The 21618-nt window shown below is 47.4% G+C and overlaps 2 non-coding genes across 2 annotated transcripts; both read left to right on the forward strand.

Annotated features, from left to right (window-relative positions):
- The first annotated feature begins 2269 nt into the window (after window positions 1-2269).
- Window positions 2270-2342, forward strand: TRNAM-CAU (transfer RNA methionine (anticodon CAU)). Its single transcript has one exon. It is a non-coding gene; the product is annotated as a tRNA-Met (tRNA).
- An 8954-nt stretch (window positions 2343-11296) lies between these two features.
- On the forward strand, window positions 11297-11368 carry TRNAE-CUC (transfer RNA glutamic acid (anticodon CUC)). The gene has a single exon. It is a non-coding gene; the product is annotated as a tRNA-Glu (tRNA).
- Window positions 11369-21618: the final 10250 nt, after the last annotated feature.

Consider the following 21618-nt stretch of genomic DNA (forward strand, 5'->3'; position numbering starts at 1 on the left):
ATTTCACTTCTGCATGCCTGAGCAATATTTATATACTCATCCCTGGTCATTTGTCCAATCTTCCACTTCTTGTAAGCCTCTTTTTTGTGTTTAAGATCAGCAAGGATTTCTCTGTTAAGCCAAGCTGGTCGCCTACCATATTTACTATTCTTTCTACACATGGGGATGGTTTGTCTCTGTAACCTCAATAAGGATTCTTTAAAATACAGCCAGCTCTCCTGGACTCCTTTCCCCCTCATGTTATTCTCCCAGGGGATCTTTCCCATCAGTTCCCTGAGGGAGTCAAAGTCTGCTTTTCTGAAGTTCAGAGTCCGTATTCTGCTGCTTTCCTTTCCTCCTTGTGTCAGGATCCTGAACTCGACCATCTCATGGTCACTGCCTCCCAGGTTCCCATCCACTTTTGCTTCCCCTACTAATTCTTCCCGCTTTGTGAGCAGCAGGTCAAGAAGAGCTCTGCCCCTAGTCGGTTCCTCCAGCACTTGCACCAGGAAATTGTCCCCTACAGTTTCCAAAAACTTCCTGGATTGTCTCTGCACCGCTGTATTGCTCTCCCAGCAGATATCAGGATGATTGAAGTCGCCCATGAGAACCAGGGTGTGCCATCTTGTAGCTTCTGCGAGTTGCCGGAAGAAAGCCTCATCCACCTCATCCCCCTGGTCTGGTGGTCTATAGGAGACTCCCACCACTGCATCACTCTTGTTGCTCAGGCTTCTAAACTTAATCCAGAGACTCTCAGGTTTTTCTACAGTTTCATTGTTGAGCTCTGAGCAGTCATACTGCTCCCTTACATACAGTGCAACTCCCCCACCTTTTCTGGCCTCCCTGTCCTTCCTGAACAGTTTATATCCATCCATGACAGCACTCCAGTCCTGCGAATTATCCCACCAAGTCTCCGTTATTCCTTGTGTCCCAGGCTTTGTGCATTTGTATATAGGCACTTGAGATAACCCGCTGATCGCCCCTTGTTCTCAGTATGAGGCAGGAGCCCTCCCCTCTCACACGCTCCAGCTCGTGCTTCCTCCCGGTATCCCGCTTCCCCACTTACCTCAGGGCTTTGGTCTCCTTTCCCTGGTGAACCTAGTTTAAAGCCCTCCTCACTAGGTTAGCCAGCCTGCTCACGAAGATGCTCTTCCCTCTCTTCGTTAAGTGGAGCCCGTCTCTGCCTAGCATTCCTCCTACTTGGAACACCATCCCATGGTTGAAGAATCCAAAGCCTTCTCTCCGACACCACCTGTGTAGCCATTCCTTGACTTCCACGATTTGACGGTCTCTACCCCGGCCTTTTCCTTCCACGGGGAGGATGGACGAGAACACCACTTGCACCTCAAACTCCTTTATCCTTCTTCCCAGAGCTACGTAGTCTGCAGTGATCCGCTCAAGGTAATTCTTGGCAGTATCATTGGTGCCCACGTGGAAAAGCAGGAAGGGGTAGCGATCCGAGGGCTTGATGAGTCTCGGCAGTCTCTCCGTCACATCGCGAATCTTAGCCCCCGGCAAGCAGCAGACTTCTCTGTTTTCCCGGTCAGGGTGGCAGATAGATGACTCAGTCCTCCTGAGGAGAGAGTCCCCGACCACCACCACCCACCTCCTTCTCTTGGGAGTGGTGGTCGTGGAACCCCCAACCCTAGGACAGTGCATCTCATGCCTTTCAACTGGTGGAGTCTCCTTCTGCTCCCTTCCCCCAGACGTATCATCTGGGTCACTCCCCGCAATGGTACCTGTGGAGAGAACATGAAAATGGTTACTTACCTGTGTCCGCTTTGCTGGTACATGGACTTTCCCCCTTCTTCTTCTGGAGGTCACATGTTGCCAGATTTTTTCACAGTCCTCCTGTCCCTGCTGCGCAGCCTGCTCTGAATCTTCAGAACCTTGTGCCCATAGAAGCATATCCTGACGTCTGTCCAGGAAATCTTCAGTTTCTCTTATGCAACGCAGGGTCGATACCTGTTGCTCCAGACCTTGAACCTTCTCTTCCAATATGGAGACCAGCTTGCACTTTGTACAGACAAAGTCGCTTCTGTCCTCTGGAAGAAAGACAAACATGGCACATCCAGTGCAGGTCACAACAGTTGAACACTCCCCATCCATATTACCTTCCTACTATGAGCTTCCTCCGGAGATGCAGTAATGCCTCAGAGAAGTCGTTAGGGTGTAAGCCTCAGTGGGCTCACTCCAGGTGAACTCCCAGGCAAACTCCTGCTGTTTGCTGCTCAGCTGGTTCCCCGCTGCTCAGCTGGTTCTATAAGCACCGAGCCTAAAGCTCTTCCAAGCCTTCTTAGCGCAGCGGGCAGTGCATCAGTCTCATAATCTGAAGGTCCTGAGTTTAAGCCTCAGAGAAGGCAACTCTTCTTGCTCCCTGCTTTAGATTTTCTAATGTAAATCAGAGTAAAAAAGACTAGAACTGAGTGGTTTCTAGACACCCTCCCATCCATCTAACACACACACACAGACTTTTCTAACGGTACGTGTACAGTATGAAATTAGTTCAAAATTATTCGATTTGAAATTTCGGGAGCTATTTTAGACATTCAGGCTTCGGTGTCCCCACTGAAGCGCGTGAATTCAGCAGAGTGCATCCACAGTACCGAGGCTCGCATCGAACGTCGGAGCGGGTGCACCGTGGGTCGCTATCCCACAGTTCCCGCAGTTCCCGCCGCCCACTGGAATACTGGGTTACGCTCCCAGTGCACAATGGGGCAAAAACATTCTTGCGGGTGTTTCTGGTGCGTGTCATCAGGAACCTATGGCGGGCAATCGTTTCATGCCTTTTTGGCATGCAGACGCCATACTGCTTTCAGCAGACGGTGCACCGCTTGCTCTCCTGCAACTATGAATCCGCCTCTCATTTCCTCTTCCCTTCCGATGTAATCTCTACTATCTGCTCTTTCTCTTCCTCATCGAACTCTTCTGCCTCCAACTCTGCTCTCCCGCTGGTGCCACGCTTCCGAGCTTCTCCGGGTTGTCTGTCCTGGGCTCCCGCCTCCGTGAAAACCACGGAAGACAACCATTTCCCGCCTTTCTTCGGCTACCACGAACCAAACAGCACCTCTTCCCCTGCCACTCTGCTCTCCTACATTTTGCGCCCCTTTTCCAGGATTACCCGTGCAGGCGCCATGGAGCCCGCTCAGATCTCCGCTGCAGTTTTAAGCATTTTAAATACCTCGCGCATTATCCAGCAGTATGTTCAGTCCCTGCAAAACGGGGCAAGGAAACGACGACCGTGCGATTACTATACTGATGAGGACATGGACAAAGATGGCACGGCGTGTGGCAATTGGGAGATCATGGTGGCGCTGGGCCAGGTTCATGCCGTGGCACGCCGATTCTGGGCCCAGGAAACAAGCACAGACTGCTGGGGCCTCATCGTGTTGCAGGTGTGGGATGATTCCCAGTGGCTGAGAAACTTTTTTATGTGTAAGGGCCACTTTCATGGAGCTTTGCGACTTGCTGTCTCCTGCCCTGAAGTGCAAAGACACCAAAATGAGAGCCGCCCTCACAGTTCAGAAGTGAGTGGCCATAGCCCTGCGGAAGCTTGCAACGCCCGACATCTAGCGGTCAGTCGGGAATAAGTTTAGAGTGGGCAAATCTTCTGTGGGGCCTGCTGTGATCCAAATAGCCAACACAATCATTGATCAGCTGCTATCAAGGGTCGTGACTTTGGGAAATGTGCAGACCATTGTGAATGGCTTTAATGCGCTGGGGTTCCCTGACTGCGGCGGGGCGATAGACATAACGCATATCCCTCTCTTGGCCCCGGAACAGCGGGGCGGCCACTACATAAACCGCAAGGGGTACTCTTCCATGGTGCTGCAAGCCCTGGTGGATCACAAGGGACGTGGCGAAAGGGATGCACAAACAATCCAGTTGGGCCATTGCCCACAAGCTCACCCCAAGCAGCTTGGACTCCTGATGACTGTGATGCTGAGGTTCCTTAGACCCCTGTTCATATTTCAGACCCCAGCCGGTGCACCATCCCTGCCCAACCACTCACCATCTGCCCCAGGAGAACCAGCTGGTGGGCTGCATCCACAGGCAGGTAGTTTATGCCGCTCCCCTCAGAGCAGCAGCCACAGCTGTGCAGCTAATCCCCACATCTGGTTGCCGGGGATCCAGCTGGATTGTTTGGGCATCCCTTTCAAGACTTGCCCTCAACAACCTGGCAGCCCCCAGCTTTCTCATTGCTCTGTGGTTGTTTGCTCTGTGAAAGGGGCCTCTAGGAATTGGTATTTCCAGAGGCATTAAAGAATCATAAAGGAGAAGGAAAAGTTAATGCCTTAGCAAAGTCTGTGTGTCTGTGTTAGATGGATGGGAGGGTGTCTAGAAACCACTCTGCTCTCGTCTTTTTTCTCGGATTTCCAGTGGTAATCAAGGTCAGCCTTTGCCAGCAGTTGACAAGAACATGTGAGAACAGTGGGGGCGGGAAATAAACATGGGGAAATAGTTTTACTTTGTGTAATGAACCATCCACTCCCATTCAAGCCTAAGTTAACTGTACCCAGTTTGCAAATTAATACCAATGATCACTACAAAAGGTTCCCCCCGACCCCACCTGGCTCTCCTCCTGGTAATAGCTCACCTTACCTGATCACTCTCGTTACAGTGTGTAGAGAACCCCCATTGTTTCATGTTCTCTGTGTATAGGAGTCTCCCCACTGCATTTTCCACTGCATGCATCTGATGAAGTGAACTGTACCTCACGAAAGCTTATGCTCCAATAAATTTGTTCGTCTCTAAGGTGCCACAAGTCCTCCTGTTCTTACTCATGGTGTTGTATCCCCATAGTGTGGCCGTTTGGTGTCAGTCCTTTTAAATAAACAATGAGTTTTTTTCATAGAAACCATATTTTCCTCATACAGACACAGGAGTAGATTAATCTACAAAGGGAAGGTGATTCCAAGGCAGTTCCAGAGGGAGAAGGGAACGTTTTCAGCATCACTAAATTATTGTGTTGTACCTCACACACACACAGAGTGACAATAAACTCAATTAACTGAGCTCCCAACACACTGCACAGGAATGAAATAAACAACTTTATGTTCAAGGAGTTCGGTGCATTTAAATAATATTAAAAAATATGTTTTGGGCAACGCATGGAAAAGTCATTGTATTGTACAACCCATTTGATATAGTTAATACACCACATAATATTTAATGAAGTTAAAAACGACGTGCTTATAAATTAACATGTTGTGCCATTTACACACGCACGAGACCTAGAAAAAACGGAATTATTTGAGCTTCCAACATTTCCACTTTCTCACAGCATGTTAGACCCCCTGCTTTAAATGAAATATGTCTAAAGGCCAGATGTATGAAAGAATTGTCTCATTCTGTATTTCTTAGCTTTTATCTCAAAAGGTAATAGCCTCATAATCTCCCCCAAACACCCTGGGACCTCTGCAAATTATTAAAATGCCCCTGTTCTCAGCAAGGCCACGACAGTGACCCACAGCTAGAGTCTCTAGGCCAAGCGTTCTGAAGGAGGCAAGTCAAAGATTTTCTCTCTGCTTCCCTTGGCAAGGTCTGAGTGGGAAAACAAAATCCCCCACATGGAAAGTTTTCTGCTGAGAAACCAATACTAGTCTGTTTGGGGACGTTGATTTGAATGGATTATTATTCTTCTCTTCTGATCTCTGAATTATTTCAGTTCAGTCTTTGTCCTCCAGATGTGTTGCAAGGTGTTGAATTGCGGGGGAGAGAGGCCAAGTCATGACGTCTCTTCCCCTCTTTCATAATTTCTTCCAACTTCTTAGGAAGTTCCTCTGCCTTGATGTGAGTCAAGCAGTGTTCTTTGTCTCCGGGCTGTCTCGGAGGAGTCTGCATTGTACACGGTTCCTGGGAGAGTCCTTGGGAGCGTGGATACCTTCACTGGGCCAGCAGCGAGTCTGGCTCCTCCAGCGTCACACCGGAAAGGCTGGCGGTGGCCATTTCCCAGCCTCATCACATATTTCAGTGACGCACCCAGAGCAAAACTCCACCACTTCCCAGACAAGCCTAGCACACACCATCCACCCAGGTATTAGCCTTCAACAGATCACGACTTTTACAATGATAGCTCACCAGGCCGACTCTGTACAAATCGTACCTTAATTCTATGAGAGTGGTGACTATGGGGCTTCCAGGGTGCTGCTTTGAGCACAGCCTGCCACCCCTGGGCTGACACTGCAATGGAGACGTCCCCGTAGAGTCCCTCTCTCCCGGGATAAAGATGGCAGCAGGGCTGGCCTGGGTCACCTGATGTGGGCTTCTGGAGCTCAAGCTGTGGGGCTGAAAAGTGGGGTGCAGATACTAGTGTTCCTGCTGAAGCCTGGGTTTGGAAACCCTCACCCCTCATGGGACCTCAGAGATTGAGCTCAAGCCCATCTGCCTCCACTGTCATTTTATAGCCCTGCAGCTGCAGCCCCAGAAGCCTGAGTCAGCTGCCCCGGGCTCTGAGACAGGTGCCCTGGGTGTTTGAATCGCTGTGGAGACATAACGTTGGGATATGTCTACAGTGCAATGAATCACCCATGGCTGGCTGGTGTCACATTAATCAGGGTCATGTGGCTTGGGCTGAAAAGTTGCAGTGTACAAATACAAAGAAACAAGAGCAAAAACCGGTTGCCTTTATAGCTAGATAGCTATAGATACATGGCAAATAGCAACAAGAATCAGCGTAGAGCTGGATCTAAAAAAATGAAAGATTAATCTTTGCTCTACAAATAATAACTACTGATAAATGGTAATATAAAAAAGGACCTGGAATTCCTTCATACTTTGACGGTTCTTGGAAGTTCCAGGCATATTGGCTAGAATTTTCGAGACACAGATTGTCAGAAAAACGTAACACGCTGAGTGCTCCACCTGAAACAACAGCAAATACTGTTGCCAAGATAGATAGATACATTGCAAAGAGCAACAAGAATCAATGTGGAGCTGAATCTGCAAAACGGAAAGATTAATCTTGCAATACAAATAATAATGTATTAATTATTATTATTAATTATTATTATGTCATAAAGGACCATGAATTCCTTCATACTTTTATCATCCTCAGGATGTTGCTGTGAATTCAGAGACATGATCGTTTTCTGGAGCAGCCGTTGCAGTTTCAAAAGGAAATGCAGGCAGAAAACAAAGCAGGGAGGGTTGTGATGGGGGTGCATGAAAGGAGAGGAGGCTTGTTCCTCTTGAGTTTTCTTTCAGTTTCTCTTGTGATCGTGATGGAGGAAGCGGAAGCTTAATTTGAGTTTGTCCCCACTCCCCTCCTTCTGTCGGCGGAGTGTGTCTTCACCAGGAGTGCTTCCACCGAATGAAGAGGGGCAGTGTGGGGGGGCTGAGAAACGGGGTTCTTCACTCTGCGCAGCTGCCCACTGGGAGCCCAGCTGCCCCCTGGGCTCTTGGCTCCCCACCTCCTCCCTGGAGTGGGAGCCGGCCACCTGGGCTTCTTGCCTGCCTGCTCCCAGCCAGGAGTGGGGGCGGGGGCCAAGGGCTCAGGCTTCTCGGCTCCCTGCGCTGGGAGCCGGGAGCTTTCGTGCAGCAGCCCTGCGAGGAGCCAGGCAGGTGCAGCCCCGCTGGGATCAGGGAGCGGAGGGCAGCCATGAAGGGAGCCAGCCGGAAGCCATGACATTGGCAAGACAGCCAGCAGCCCCTGTGAGTAAGGCAGTGTCTACACAGACACTGGGTTGTCCTAAGGACCCCAACACAATCCCCGTGCCTCTTGAGGAGCTGGAGTTACTATGTGGGTGTAGCAGGGCACTTACATAGATGGGACAAGGCTGTAGCGTGCACCGTGAGGTAATTAGGACAACGTAAAATGCTGTCGGCGGGCCTAACTGTGTAGTGTAGCCCAGGTTTTAATCTCCTGCTGATGGGTTATATGCTGGGTGCCTTGTTTCCTTTGCTTAGGAGTTCTTGTTCTCACACCTATCTCCTCGCTTTCCATTCCAGTTCAGGGAAGGAGAGAATAACCAAGTCTTCAGGTATGAAAAGGCAAAACATTTCTACATGACCCTTCGCAGTCAGTGAAACCTGTGGTGGGAAACGTGCCCTTGATTTTACTGCATTTTGGTTTCTTGTCTTGTTGGTTGCTCCCGAGGAGCTGGCAGGGAAATGTCCATGGAGAAGTGGAGTGGATGTGAGGTTTCTTGCTTACGAGATTTGCCTGCGTTTTGGCCTCATTGTGAGAAGGGCAAATTGGATGAGACATTGCAGCTTTTCTGATGCCTGTCTGAGTTTGGAAAGTAAGTTCTTTGTTGTCCTGTTCTTCAAAGGGGAACTGAGGGAGCGGATATACACTGGCAGCTGAGAAAGCCTTAGAAGGGGACATCCAAAGCTGGGCACAACTGGTTTCTGCAATGGATTGTACTGTAGTGTGGTGGTTATCAAGTTTGCTTCACACGCAAAATATCCCTGACTTAAAACTAGGCAAAAACAGTGCCTTTTCCCCCGACTGATCACTTTTGGTCTTCCTCCATTCCAAGTCCTTTGCTGAAATACACCCGTATTTCCCACACTTTTTGTTCCTTTTTCTTTCCTTTTACGATATTTTAGGGTTGTAATTTAATGGCCACACAATTTTGCTCATGAATTAAAGTTTAACACAACATTTGACAGCCTTTTCCCATGCCCTCCTTTCTGTCACTTACAGGAGTTTACTTATGGGAATATTCACTGATTTATTGCACCGAGCATTTCAAAGGAAAGGTCAGAATCATTTACCTTGGATTCACTTTCCTTACTTCTTTCTAATTCTTTCTCTCACATAGATGGGGAAATCGCTGTTGGAGCAATTTAGCTTACCACTCTCTCTTTCTAGACGGAAGCTGACACAATTTAAAACTTCCCAATTTGCAAATATCTATGCGAAAATATTTTCTAAACCAATGCAGAGATCCTGGGCAAGGCTAGGGGTGAGGCAGATTAATAATTGGCTGTTCTTTATTTTGGTGCTTGCTAATTGACCATTTGGAATTTTAATACAGGATGGCATTACAGTCAAAAGATAATCTCAACAGGTGGCGAAGAAATGGTTATACGGGCTAATAAATAATTTCTTGGTGTCACACCAAAAGTGATGCATTCCAGTGTGAAAGAAGAACTAATTCATGGCTTATGAGCATTTGCTATGTAGTTGTAGCCATGCAGGTCCCAGAAAAGCTTGTCTTTGTCCCCAACAGAAGCTGGCCCAGTCAAAGATATTATCTCACCCACCTGCGCGTTTGCTCGCCACACTACCTGAGACAAGCGGAAAGAGACTCAAAGCAGAGAAAAGGGAACAAAGAAGTTGAATTCCTAGCTGAAAAATGGGCCCTTTGTCAGCTGGAGGCAATCTCAGATGATTCTGGGACCTCTCGTGGCTATTGCTGGTTTTGAAAAAAGCCAGGTGTTATTTAGGCAATATCGCTTCTACTATATCCACTGAAGCAGATTTATGCTTCACGATTGCTGTATATCCAAAGAGATTCATTCAATTCAGCACACAAGTGAATAGAGATAGGCAGCTGGAGTCAGCCAGTTCGCCCCCATCTCAAAGTCTTTGGTTTTTAAAAAGGCCCCTTTTGGTGTTTATACAGGACAGGGCAGAAAACGGCCAGATAATAAGCTATTGGGGTGAAAGTTCTGAGGTTTTTTTTAATTTGCAGTGAAGACTGAATGGAGAATTGTGTCGAGAAGTTTCTTTCCCTGACTGAGGATGGAACCAAGGCAGCATCAAGGAGACTCCTAACCAGTAGACCAAGGGTACTCAACAGGTGTACCATGGGCCAACTCTAGACCGCCAGAAATTTTTAATGGACCCTGAAATCTTTTTAAAAATCATAATAATAAGTAAATAAAATTATTTTCTCTGGAGTCTGGACCTTGATCATATCTTGACTGAGATTTTGGACCTTGACAAAAAATAATTGACTACCCCTGCAGTAGACCATAAGGGGGGGTAATGTAGGGTTTTTTGGTTCAGCTCCTCTATGCTTTCTAAGGCTACTTGCTCTCCAGTTAAAGAAATCCCTTCCAACCCTGATATTCTATGATTCTATGAAATGGTCCATTCCCCATTTCAGAGGGGACAGGAACAGAGAGTGAAGGAACCCCTGTGCTCATAACCTGAGCTCAAGGAAAAGCATTGAAACAAGCTCAAATTATGATTTAGGTTCCTCCATCAGAATCCCAAGAGGAACACAAAAGAGGAACAATCCTCCTCTGCTTTCATTTACCCCACCGCATCCCTCTCCGCTTCTTCTTCTGCCTACCTAGTGGCTTGATTTCCTTTCAGAGTGGTAGCCGTGTTAGTCTGTATCAGCAAAAACAATGAGGAGGACTTGTGGCACTTTGGAGACTAACAAATTTATTTGGGCGTAATCTTTCCTGGGCTAAAACCCACTTCATCACATGCATGGAGTGGAAAATACAGCAGGAAGAGATATATACAGAGTCCATGAAAAGATGGGGGTTGCCTTAAAATCATAGAAGATCAGGGTTGGAAGGGACCTCAGGATGTCATCTAGTCCAACCCCCTGCTCAAAGCAGGACCAACCCCAACTAAATCATCCCAGCCAGGGCTTTGTCAAGTCCCCTGCCCTCTGACATGTCCTTTCACAGAATCGCAGAGTTGGAAGGGACCCCAGGAGGTCATCTAGTCCAATCCACTGCTCAAGGCAGGACCAATCCCCAATTTTTGCCCCAGATCCCTAAATGGCCCCCTCAAGGATTGAACTCACAGAGAACTGTTTGAAATGGGCCACCCTGTTTACCACTACAAAAAGTGATTTTTCCTCCTACTGCTAATAGCCCATGACATGCTAACAAAGAAACAGCCGTGATTTAAAATCTCCACTCAGAAATGGTGAACAACAGCAGAACCCAAAGTAACTGAAGGAAGGGCGGATGATCACAGTTAGGACACAGAATTCAGAAGATGGCAAAGCTCAGAGCCCCGTTACATGGAGTCAGAATGCAATCAGCTCACAATGAGGGGGAGCAAACTCCCTCCCTTGCTCTCTATGCCAAAGTTCCTGTCAGCTCAATGTCCAGGTCGGCTGCTGAGAGGGTTGCAATGGGGTCAGTGAAGGCAGAGGAGGATTGTTCCTCCTGGGTTTTCTTTGTGTTGCTCTGTGATCCTAGTGAAGGAAGCTGACGCATCATTTGAGTTTGTTTCAGTGGCTTGGGTTGGGCTCAGGTTGTGACCCTGAGCACAGGGGTTCCTGCCCGCTCTGCTCTTAGCCGCTCAGGGAATGGACAAAGGAGCAGCTTCAGAAATTGGAGAGAAAATAGCCTAAGGAAGTGTAGCACAGCTGAGAAGAACAACAGCCCCATCTTCTCCCTGGTGGTCTAGTGGTTAGGATTTGGCGCTCTCACCACCACGGCCTGGGTTCAATTCCCAGTCAGGGAAAAGTGACTTTACAGCAAAACACCTTAATTTATTCTTCTCTTGCAATTTGAACAAATTGACGGTTTTTCCCTGACTCCCCCATCTTCTACGTGATCTTGGCAAGGGCTTTGGAGACCATATCAAAATCAAAGCTTCCCATTGACTAGGAGCAGAATATGGGCATGTTTCCACTGTGCACTTCGTTGTCCACAAATAGACAGGTGCAAATTCTTGTTCCCCCTTGCTAGCTAGCCTAACCAATGTTGTAACAACAGTAATAGACACTCAGGTTGACCCAAGATGTCAGTTTTCTTGCTGAAACAAAACCAAAAAATCATTTGGGGTCAACCAAATTCTTTCAGCAAATAAAATATTCACTCAAAAAACTTTCATCCCACTCTATATACCAATCTTTGGAAGTAACCATCTCAGCAAAACTGACCATTAGCCTCTTCCATTCCTGAGGGCTAGCTGCTGTCGTGTTCTAAGCATAGACGATGGGCCTTTCACCTGTTGGCCACTGGTTTCTACCTTGCTCAGGTAGCTACTGATGAAAGGCAATGTGGTTTAGTGGCAGACCTACTTCTATCCCTCTGTCCAACTAGGCGTGTTTGTTTCACACTGCTTGTAAAAGTACAATCAATGCATTTTGTTGATACCTAAATCTGGGATCAAGATGAAACATTGTGATTGTAAGTCAATGAGAAAATCTCTGCTGAGTTCGACAGAAGGAAGGTTTTCTCATCAGGTTCTAGCACACGATAAAAGTTCTGAAGGTTCTTAGAGTTTCCAGACACATGGGCCAGAATTTTCAGAAGGTCTCACCCCCACCCCTAGAGCCAGATTTTCAGAAGAACTCAGCTCCCATTTGGGCAATAAACATTTTGGCCAGATTTCAGAAAGGCTCAACACACTGAGGGCTGAGCTATTTTGGAAACAAAAGGTGGTAGAAGTTGTGGGTGCTGGTTGCTTGGCCGTCTGGCCCACCAGGCAGGAGTTTGAGGTTCAACGTTACTTTCTCAGAATGGTAGCAATCATCTTTTATTCCCTTAAAAAGGGAGCAGGGAGATGACATATAAAAATCGCTTGTGCTTTAGAAAGTCTCTAGAAGTTGAAAGAGATATGCCATCTCCACCTCCCTGGAAAGTTCACAACAAGTTAAAGAAAACTGTGATTGATAAGTGGCTTGACTAACAGTGACAGGCTGGCCGAGTGGTCTAATGTGTCAAACTCAAGGCTGTGTCTTTCCGTCATTTGTGTTCTGGGCTCCATATGCAGGTGGGCGTTCAAATCCCCTTCCTGACACAATCATTGCCTTCTACATGAGAAATAGCCTCATTTCAACCTCTCCTGTAACATTACAACACCAACTGCTTCGCATTTCTATGCTAGAACTTGGAGGGAATTCAAAAGTGGTGCATTCAGGGCACCTAGTTGAGGTCACGGGTGGTCTAGTTATAAGCAAAGGTTGTTCAGTCCTGTCTGGGAGGGTAAGCTCTGGAGAACACGGATCATCTGAAGATTACTGAGGGGAAGCAGGAACATCTGATCCAGCCAGTGGAGGACAGCCATCTAGAATCCTAAGGAGATATTTTGGCATCTAGGGAGTGAGAAGTAAATCTCAGAACGGAGAGCTGAGGTGGTGCTGATGACTATTTCCTGCGGCTAAGGCTAAATGGGAGCGTGTACATCTAGGAACAAGGAATGTCAGCCACGTATACAGCAACAGTGGGATCTCAGCTAGGAGTCGAAAGGTCTTTTTACCTCTGTATTTGTTGTGCCCACTTCATCCAGTTCTGAGGTCCCCAGTTCAAGAAGGAGGATGAAACATTTGAGAGGAGAAAGAAGAGCCATGAGAAGGATGAAAGGCTTAAAACCCCCGCCTTGCTGTGATAGTCACAAAGAGCTCAGAAAAGGTTTAGGGGATGACGCTCTCACTCCCTAAGTACCTACATGGGGAACAATACTTACAAACAGGCTCTTCAATCTAACAGACAAATGTATAATGTGAGCCAATGGCTGGAAGTGAAGCTAGACATATTCAGATTGGAAATAAGGCATGCTTTCTGACAGGGAAGGGAATTAACCATTGAAAATCTTACCCAGAGTCCTGGTGGAGTCTCCATTCCTGGAAATTTTCAAATCAAAATTGGATCTATTTTTTTTTAAACGGATCTGTTCTAGTTGAAAAGGAATTCTTCGGGGGCAGGTATCGGGCCCATGCTAGACAAGAGGTCAGACTGGGTGTTTACGAAGACCCCTTGTGGTTTTAAAATATGGGAAACAAACCCTTAAATGACAAACGCTTTATTCTGTGAATCAAAAGGAAGTGCTTCCCCTGGCTCTTTTTCTCATTTTGTAAACAAGGGCTTGGAATTTCAACTGTCAGTGAAGCTTTGCCTTTAAACTGAATTAGGTGAATTTTCCAGCTCTTGATCCTCTGAGTCTAAGGAAGAATCCCTGAAAAGCAGGTGAGGTTGCAGTTCAGAATTTCATAGGTTAATTTGATGCCATCCAAGAGTGAACACTTCGGTAGGGAACAAGTGAGAATTTGTTGACTGAGAAAAATTCCTGGTGAAAATTGGCAAAGCTGTGGATATTTTTAAACATTCCAGTGAATTTACACATGAAGATACAAACAGAGAGAGAAAGAGAAAATCACACACTGCACAGCCCCTTGTAGGCATCAACAAAAATCAGACCCACACACAAACCCACACAGCACACAGAGAATCAGAGAATCATAGAATAACAGAGTTGGAAGGGACCTCTGGAGGCAATCTAGTCCAACCCCCTGCCCAGAGCAGGACCAATCCCAACTAAATCATCCCAGCCAGCCCAATGCCCCTACTTATACAGCCCAAAATGCCATTGGCCTTTTTGGCAACAAGGGCACACTCTTGACTCATATCCAGCTTCTCGTCCACTGTCATCCCTAGGTCCTTCTCTGCAGAACTGCTGCCTAGCCATTCGGTCCCTAATCTGTAGCGGTGCATTGGATTCTTCTGTCCTAAGTGCAGGACTCTGCACTTGTCCTTGTTGAACCTCATCAGATTTCTTTTGGCCCAATCCTCCAATTTGTCTAGGTCCCTCTGTATCTACCACTCCTCCCAGTTTAGTGTCATCTGCAAACTTGCTGAAGGTGCAATCCACACCATCCTCCAGATCATTAATGAAGATATTGAACAAAACCGGCCCCAGGACCGACCCTTGGGGCAGTCCACTAGATACCAGCTGCCAACTAGACATGGAGCCATTGATCAGTAGACATATGCACATAAGGGAAAGCCACACAAAACATACAGAAAAAGCACACAAGACGAAAGCACAAAAACCACATACCAAAAGAATACGAAGCAAAAAACAATTTGCCTGCAAAAATCAGACACACGCACACAAAACTATGCAAGGCATCCACAGAAATCACACAGGACCCACATGCTCATCAACCTGACAGACAAAAACCACATGAACATATCGAAAGCCAGGCAGGGTTTGAGTCTCACAGCCAAGAGGGAGTGCAGGAAGGTGGTTTAGGGAGCAAAGGTTGAGGGGGAAGTCGGGGCTCAAGAATCACAGGATGGGCAGTGCTCTGGGCTCTGCTTGATGCCTCCTGACACAGGGTGCAGGTGGAGAATGGAGCCTTGTAGATCTGTGGAATCTGTCCTGCACTCTGCAGAGGAAGAGAACCTGGGTGTCTTCTGAGCCGGAATTGTATTTTCCGACGGGCAAGATGAATGGCAGAAGCCATTGCTTAAAGAAAGCTGATGCTTGAACTCACAACCTCAGCATCTGAGTGGACCAGATCATACGTCTGAGGGAAGGGAGCAGAAGGAGACTGCGCCAATTGGAAGGCATGAGATGCACTGTGCTAGGGTTGGGGGTTCCACGACCACCGCTCCCAAGAGAAGGAGGCGGGTGGTGGTGGTCGGGACTCTCTCCTCAGGGAGACTGAGTCATCTATCTGCCATCCCAACCGGGAAAACCGAGAAGTCTGCTGCTTGCCAGGAGCTAAGATTCGTGATGTGACGGAGAGACTGCCGAGACTCATCAAGCCCTCGGATCGCTACTCCTTCCTGCTTCTCCACATGGGCACCAATGATACTGCCAAGAATGACCTTGAGCGGATCACTGCGGACTACATGGCTCTGGGAAGAAGGATAAAGGAGTTTGAGGTGCAATTGGTCTTCTCGTCCATCCTCCCCGTGGAAGGAAAAGGCCAGGGTAGAGACCGTCGAATTGTGGAAGTCAACGAATGGCTACGCAGGTGATGTCGGAGAGGCGGCTTTGGATTCTTTGACCATGGGATAGTGTTCCAAGAAGGAGGAGTGCTAGGAAGAGACGGGCTCCACCTTACGAAGAGAGGGAAGAGCATCTTTGCAAGCAGGCTGGCTAACCTAGTGAGGAGGGCTTTAAACTAGGTTCACCAGGGGAAGGAGACCACAGCCCTGAGGTAAGTGGGATACCAGGAGGAAGCACGAGCAGGAGTGCAGGAGAGAGGAGGGCTCCTGCCTCATACTGAGAAAGAGGGGCGATCAGCAGGTTACCTCAAGTGCCTATACATAAATGCACAAAGCCTGGGAAACAAGCAGGGAGAACTGGAAGTCCTGGCAAAGTCAAGGAATTATGATGTGATTGGAATAACGGAGACTTGGTGGGATAACTCACATGACTGGAGTACTGTCACGGATGGATATAAACTGTTCAGGAAGGACAGGGAGGCCAGAAAAAGTGGGGGAGTTGCACTGTATGTAAGGGAGCAGTATGACTGCTCAGAGCTCAAGTATGAAACTGCAGAAAAACCTGAGAGTCTCTGGATTAAGTTTAAGATTAAGTTTAGAAGCGTGAGCAACAAGGGTGATGTCGTGGTGAGAGTCTCCTATAGACCACCGGACCAGGGGGATGAGGTGGATGAGGCTTTCTTCTGGCAACTCGCAGAAGCTACTAGACCGCACGCCCTGGTTCTCATGGGGGACTTCAATCATCGTGATATCTGCTGGGAGAGCAATACAGCGGTGCACAGACAATCCAGGAAGTTTTTGGAAACTGTACGGGACAATTTCCTGGTGCAAGTGCTGGAGGAACCGACTAGGGGCAGAGCTCTTCTTGACCTGCTGCTCACAAACCGGGAAGAATTAGTAGGGGAAGCAAAAGTGGATGGGAACCTGGGAGGCAGTGACCATGAGATGGTCGAGTTCAGGATCCTGACACAAGGAGGAAAGGAAAGCAGCAGAATACGGACCCTGGACTTCAGAAAAGCAGACTTTGACTCCTTCTGGGAACTGATGGGCAGGATCCCCTATATGAATAACATGAGGGGGAAAGGAGTCCAGGAGAGCTCGATGTACTTTACAGAATCCTTATTGTGGTTACAGGGACAAACCATCCCGATGTGTAGAAAGAATAGTAAATATGGCAGGCGACCAGCTTGGCTTAACAGTGAAATCCTTGCTGATCTTAAACACAAAAAAGAGGCTTACAAGAAGTGGAAGATTGGACAAATGACCAGGGATGAGTATAACAATATTGCTCGGGCATGTAGGAATGAAATCAAAAAGGCTAAATCACACCTGGAGTTGTAGCTAGCGAGAGATGTTAAGAGTAACAAGAAGGGTTTCTTCAGGTATGTTGGCAACAAGAAGAAAGCCAAGGAAAGTGTGGGCCCCTTACTGAATGAAGGAGGCAACCTAGTGACAGAGGAGGTGGAAAAAGCTAATGTACTCAATGCTTTTTTTGCCTCTGTCTTCACGAGGTCAGCTCCCAGACTACTGCACTGGGCAGCACAGCATGGGGTGGAGGTGGCAAGCCCTCTGTGGAGAAAGAAGTGGTTCGGGACTATTTAGAAAAGCTGGATGTGCACAAGTCCATGGGGCCGGATGCGTTGCATCCGAGAGTGCTAAAGGAATTGGTGGATGTGATTGCAGAGCCATTGGCCATTATCTTTGAAAACTCATGGCGAACGGGGGAAGTCCTGGATGACTGGAAAAGGGCTAATGTAGTGCCAATCTTTAAAAAAGGGAAGAAGAAGGATCCGGGGAACTACAGGCCAGTCAGCCTCACCTCAGTCCCCGGAAAAATCATGGCGCAGGTCCTCAAGGAATCAATTCTGAAGCACTTCGAGGAGAGGAAAGTGATCAGGAACAGTCAGCATGGATTCACCAAGGGAAAGTCATGCCTGACTAATCTAATTGCTTTTTATGATGAGATAACTGGTTCTGTGGATGAAGGGAAAGCAGTAGACGTGTTATTAATTGACTTTAGCAAAGCTTTTGACACGGTCTCCCACAGTATGCTTGTCAGCAAGTTAAAGAAGTATGAGCTGGATGGATGCACTACAAGGTGGGTAGAAAGTTGGCTAGATTGTCAGGCTCAACGGGTAGTGATCAATGGCTCCATGTCTAGTTGGCAGCCGGTATCTAGCGGAGTGCCCCAAGGGTCGGTCCTGGGGCTGGTTTTGTTCAATATCTTCATAAATGATCTGGAGGATGGTGTGGATTGCACTCTCAGCAAGTTTGCGGATGACACTAAACTGGGAGGAGAGGTAGATACGCTGGAGGGTAGGGTAGGATACAAAGGGCCCTAGACAAATTGGAGGATTGGGCCAAAAGAAATCTGAGGAGGTTCAACAAAGGACAAGTGCAGAGTCCTGCACTTAGGATGGAAGAATCCAATGTACCGCTACAAACTAGGGACCGAATGGCTCGGCAGCAGTTCTGCAGAGAAGGACCTGGGGTGACAGTGGATGAGAAGCTGGAGATGAGTCAACAGTGTGCCCTTGTTGCCAGGAAGGCCAATGGCATTTTGGGCAGTATAAGTAGGGGCATTGCCAGCAGATCGAGGGATGTGATCGTTCCCCTCTATTCGACATTGGTGAGGCCTCATCTGGAGTACTGTGTCCACTTTTGGGCCCCACACTACAAGAAGGATGTGGAGAAATTGGAGAGAGTCCAGTGAAGGGCAACAAGAATTATTCGGGGTCTGGAACACATGCCTTATGAGGAGAGGCTGAGGGAACTGGGATTGTTTAGTCTACGGAAGAGAAGAATGAGGGGGGATGTCATAGCTGCTTTGAACGAAATGAAGGTGGATCCAAAGAGGACGGATCTAGACTATTCTCAGTGACAGCAGATGACAGGACAAGGAGTAATGGTCAAGTTGCAGTGGGGGAGATTTAGCTTGGATACTAGGAGAAACTTTTTCACTAGGAGAGTGGTGAAACACTGGAATGGGTTACCTCGGGAGGTGGTGGAATCTCCTTCCTTAGAAGTTTTTAAGATCAGGCTTGACAAAGCCCTGGCTGGGATGATTTAGTTGGGGATTGGTCCTCCTCTGGCCAGGGGGTTGGACTAGATACCTCCTGAGGTCCCTTCCAACCCCGATATCCTAGGATTCTATGATCATTTGGCCAACAACATGCAGCAAAGCACCCAACTCAGTTGCATGAATGCTCTATAAGTCACTACTCAATTATACAGAGACACCAGCATATCTCCCCAGCTCTTAGCCTTGCACCTCAGAAATGTACCATCTTACACGACTCATGGCCTTCTCTTGAAAAGTGTAAGCTCATTAATTAGTTCGCCACTTCATCAAAAATAAAGGGGACATGCACCAGCCTTTGTCATGTGAGCAACTTTCCCAAACACTTTGGACAAACTCAGGAGTAAGTATAAAATATTAAAATAAGTTTATTAACTACAGAAAGTTAGATTTTAACTGAGTCTAACTGTTGGTCACAGAGGTCAAAAGTGGTTACATAACAAATGAAAACAGACTCCCAGTCTAAACTCTAATTTGAAAATACTAAGCAAGAATTGGATCAAACAGCTTTTCTCACTTACTGGTTGCTCCAGGCAATGTTGAGTTCTTAATACACAGACTGAATTCCCTCTCAGCCTGGGACCAATCTCCGCAGTTCAAATTCTGAGTCTTCCAGACAATCTTCCAGGTGTTGAGATTGGGGAAGAGATAGGCCATGTGGGGGTGTCTTTGACTCTCATACATATTTTTTCTCCAGCTGCTAGGTAGATTCTTGCCGTGATGCTGGGGTTAGTTAGCCCCCAATATGGAGCAGCAGTTTGCCTCCTGCACCGTGTGGTAGGCGTGTCACAGCTCCTTGACTTTGACCCCACAGGGCAGTGTGTCCCTGTCATGGCCCCTTTCTATCATGCATCACGAAATCTGCGTGCGCACCTCGGGAGTTACACCGCAGAAAGCTGCTTTCCTGTGCAGAAACTTGCCCGTGTAGACAAGGCCGCAGAGGACTTCCATAAGAACGCACGACAGGTCACAGACTGGGTCAGACCAATGGTCCGTCAAGCCCAGTGTGCTACCTGAGAGCGACCAGTGCCAGATGCATTGGAGGGAAAGAACAGAACAGGCTTGTTGACCTGCAAGGTGAGGGTCTTTCACCTTTATATTTAACGTCATTGTTGTTGATTCCTACTTATCCTATATCTAACTACCCCTCCTCTGAGGTCTCTGGGCAAATCAGGTGCGAACCACTCCTTTGACACAGACGTGTCCCAATCCAGCTGAACTGAGGCAGAATTTGGGCCAATGTCAGTTTGGAAAAGGCCTGCTTCACCCAGCAGGTTTCTAAAAGTATCCGTTGCTGTGAACCGCATGTCGTGTGGATGTGCGAACTCCAAAGATAGCAAACATGAAAAAAAAACCGCAAAGCCGGTTCTGAGGTTTCCAGAGCCAGGCCTGAGGGTTAAAGAGCTGTGCTCAAAAGGACAAGCGTCTCAGCAGCTATAAAAAGAACTAGTTGCAAAAACAAAACAAAAATTACATGGAAAAAAAACAACCAAACAACAACCACCCAGAAAAGCTCCTATCACTCCCCCATCACCATTGTAGATCTTGACATCTCCTGCCTAATGTGACATCTTTGTTTTGCGAACAAGAGCCCTGGGAAACTCCTGCGAACTCCAAAGATAGCAAACATGAACAAAAAAACGCAAAGCCGGTTCTGAGGTTTCCAGAGCCAGCCCTGAGGGTTAAAAAGCTGTGCTCAAAAGGACAAGGGGGCTCAGCAGCTATAAAAAGAACTAGTTGCAAAAACAAAACAAAAATTACATGGAAAAAAAACAACCAAACAACAACCACCCAGAAAAGCTCCCATCTCTCGCCCATCACCATTGTAGATCTTGACATCTCCTGCCTAATGTAACATCTTTGCTTTGCGAACAAGAGCCCTGGGGAACTCTCTGGCTCACCTGTGTGGGTGGAAGGGGTCTCACACTACGTGGGAAGGCTGCATCATGAGAAAAACCACCTGTGCTCTACTTTCACACTTTCTAATCTTTCAGAGTAGCAGGAGGCGGAAAAGTGAGACACATGCATTAGACTCAAGAGCAAAACTAAGAGACCAAACCACAGACTCTGGACTCAGCATTCATGTATCCTGCAGTCTGAACTTGGAATCTGTTACATTCCCTCATTGGCTACCATCATTTAACCAACACGGAAGTGCTTCTTGTCCAGCAAGGCAGCCAGTTTGGGACCCATAGGCATGGCATGGCTCTGAAGGAATCAGCTGTTTCTCTCTGTGCTTCAGGAAACTTGGGATCCAAATGGTAAAAGACAGTTGTTCCCAGTTTCATCATGGCATCCTTTAGAAGTGTGAGCAATTCTAAAAACAGTTTACCTTGGCCACAGGTCACCATAGCGTCCATCTCTGGGGTGAAAATCAACCACTAAAACCTCTCATTTCTACCTGAGTTCTTGTCAAATCTTTGACCTTAGTTGTAGCAATTTTACACGGCTCTGGCGTAGAATTCTTCACCAACCACACGACATACCAGTAGCGATACTGAGGTAGAACTCCCCCAAATATGCCCTTTTGTTTCTTTAATCTGGTGGCACAGATTTAAATAAGGGACTAAATTCAGGTGCGGCTTAGAATCCCTCTAAGACACCAAATGTCAGGTATCTACTCAAAATGGGTGTCTTTCTGCAGCTCTATCACATTCCTCATGGATTCATTTCCTACACATTTACAGCATCTGCCAGGAGTGAGCTGAACAGAAATGTCACTTCCATTTTTCCCATCTCTACCTAGGAAGGGATTGCATTTCCCAAATAAGAGGCAACATGCACCTGATTAGGAAGGGAAGATCTTCAGGAGCAACCTCCTGCAGGGCATGGGCCACAACTGCTTTGGGAGGCAAATGAATGGGTCTTTTGCTTAGTTCCAAATCATTTACTAGAGAATCCTCTTCCCAGCCCCTTCGGGAAATATTGACCTTACCAATTGAAGAACAGGG

Source organism: Lepidochelys kempii, unplaced genomic scaffold (assembly GCF_965140285.1).
Source record: "Lepidochelys kempii isolate rLepKem1 unplaced genomic scaffold, rLepKem1.hap1 scaffold_29, whole genome shotgun sequence".
Lineage (NCBI taxonomy): Eukaryota > Metazoa > Chordata > Testudines > Cheloniidae > Lepidochelys > Lepidochelys kempii.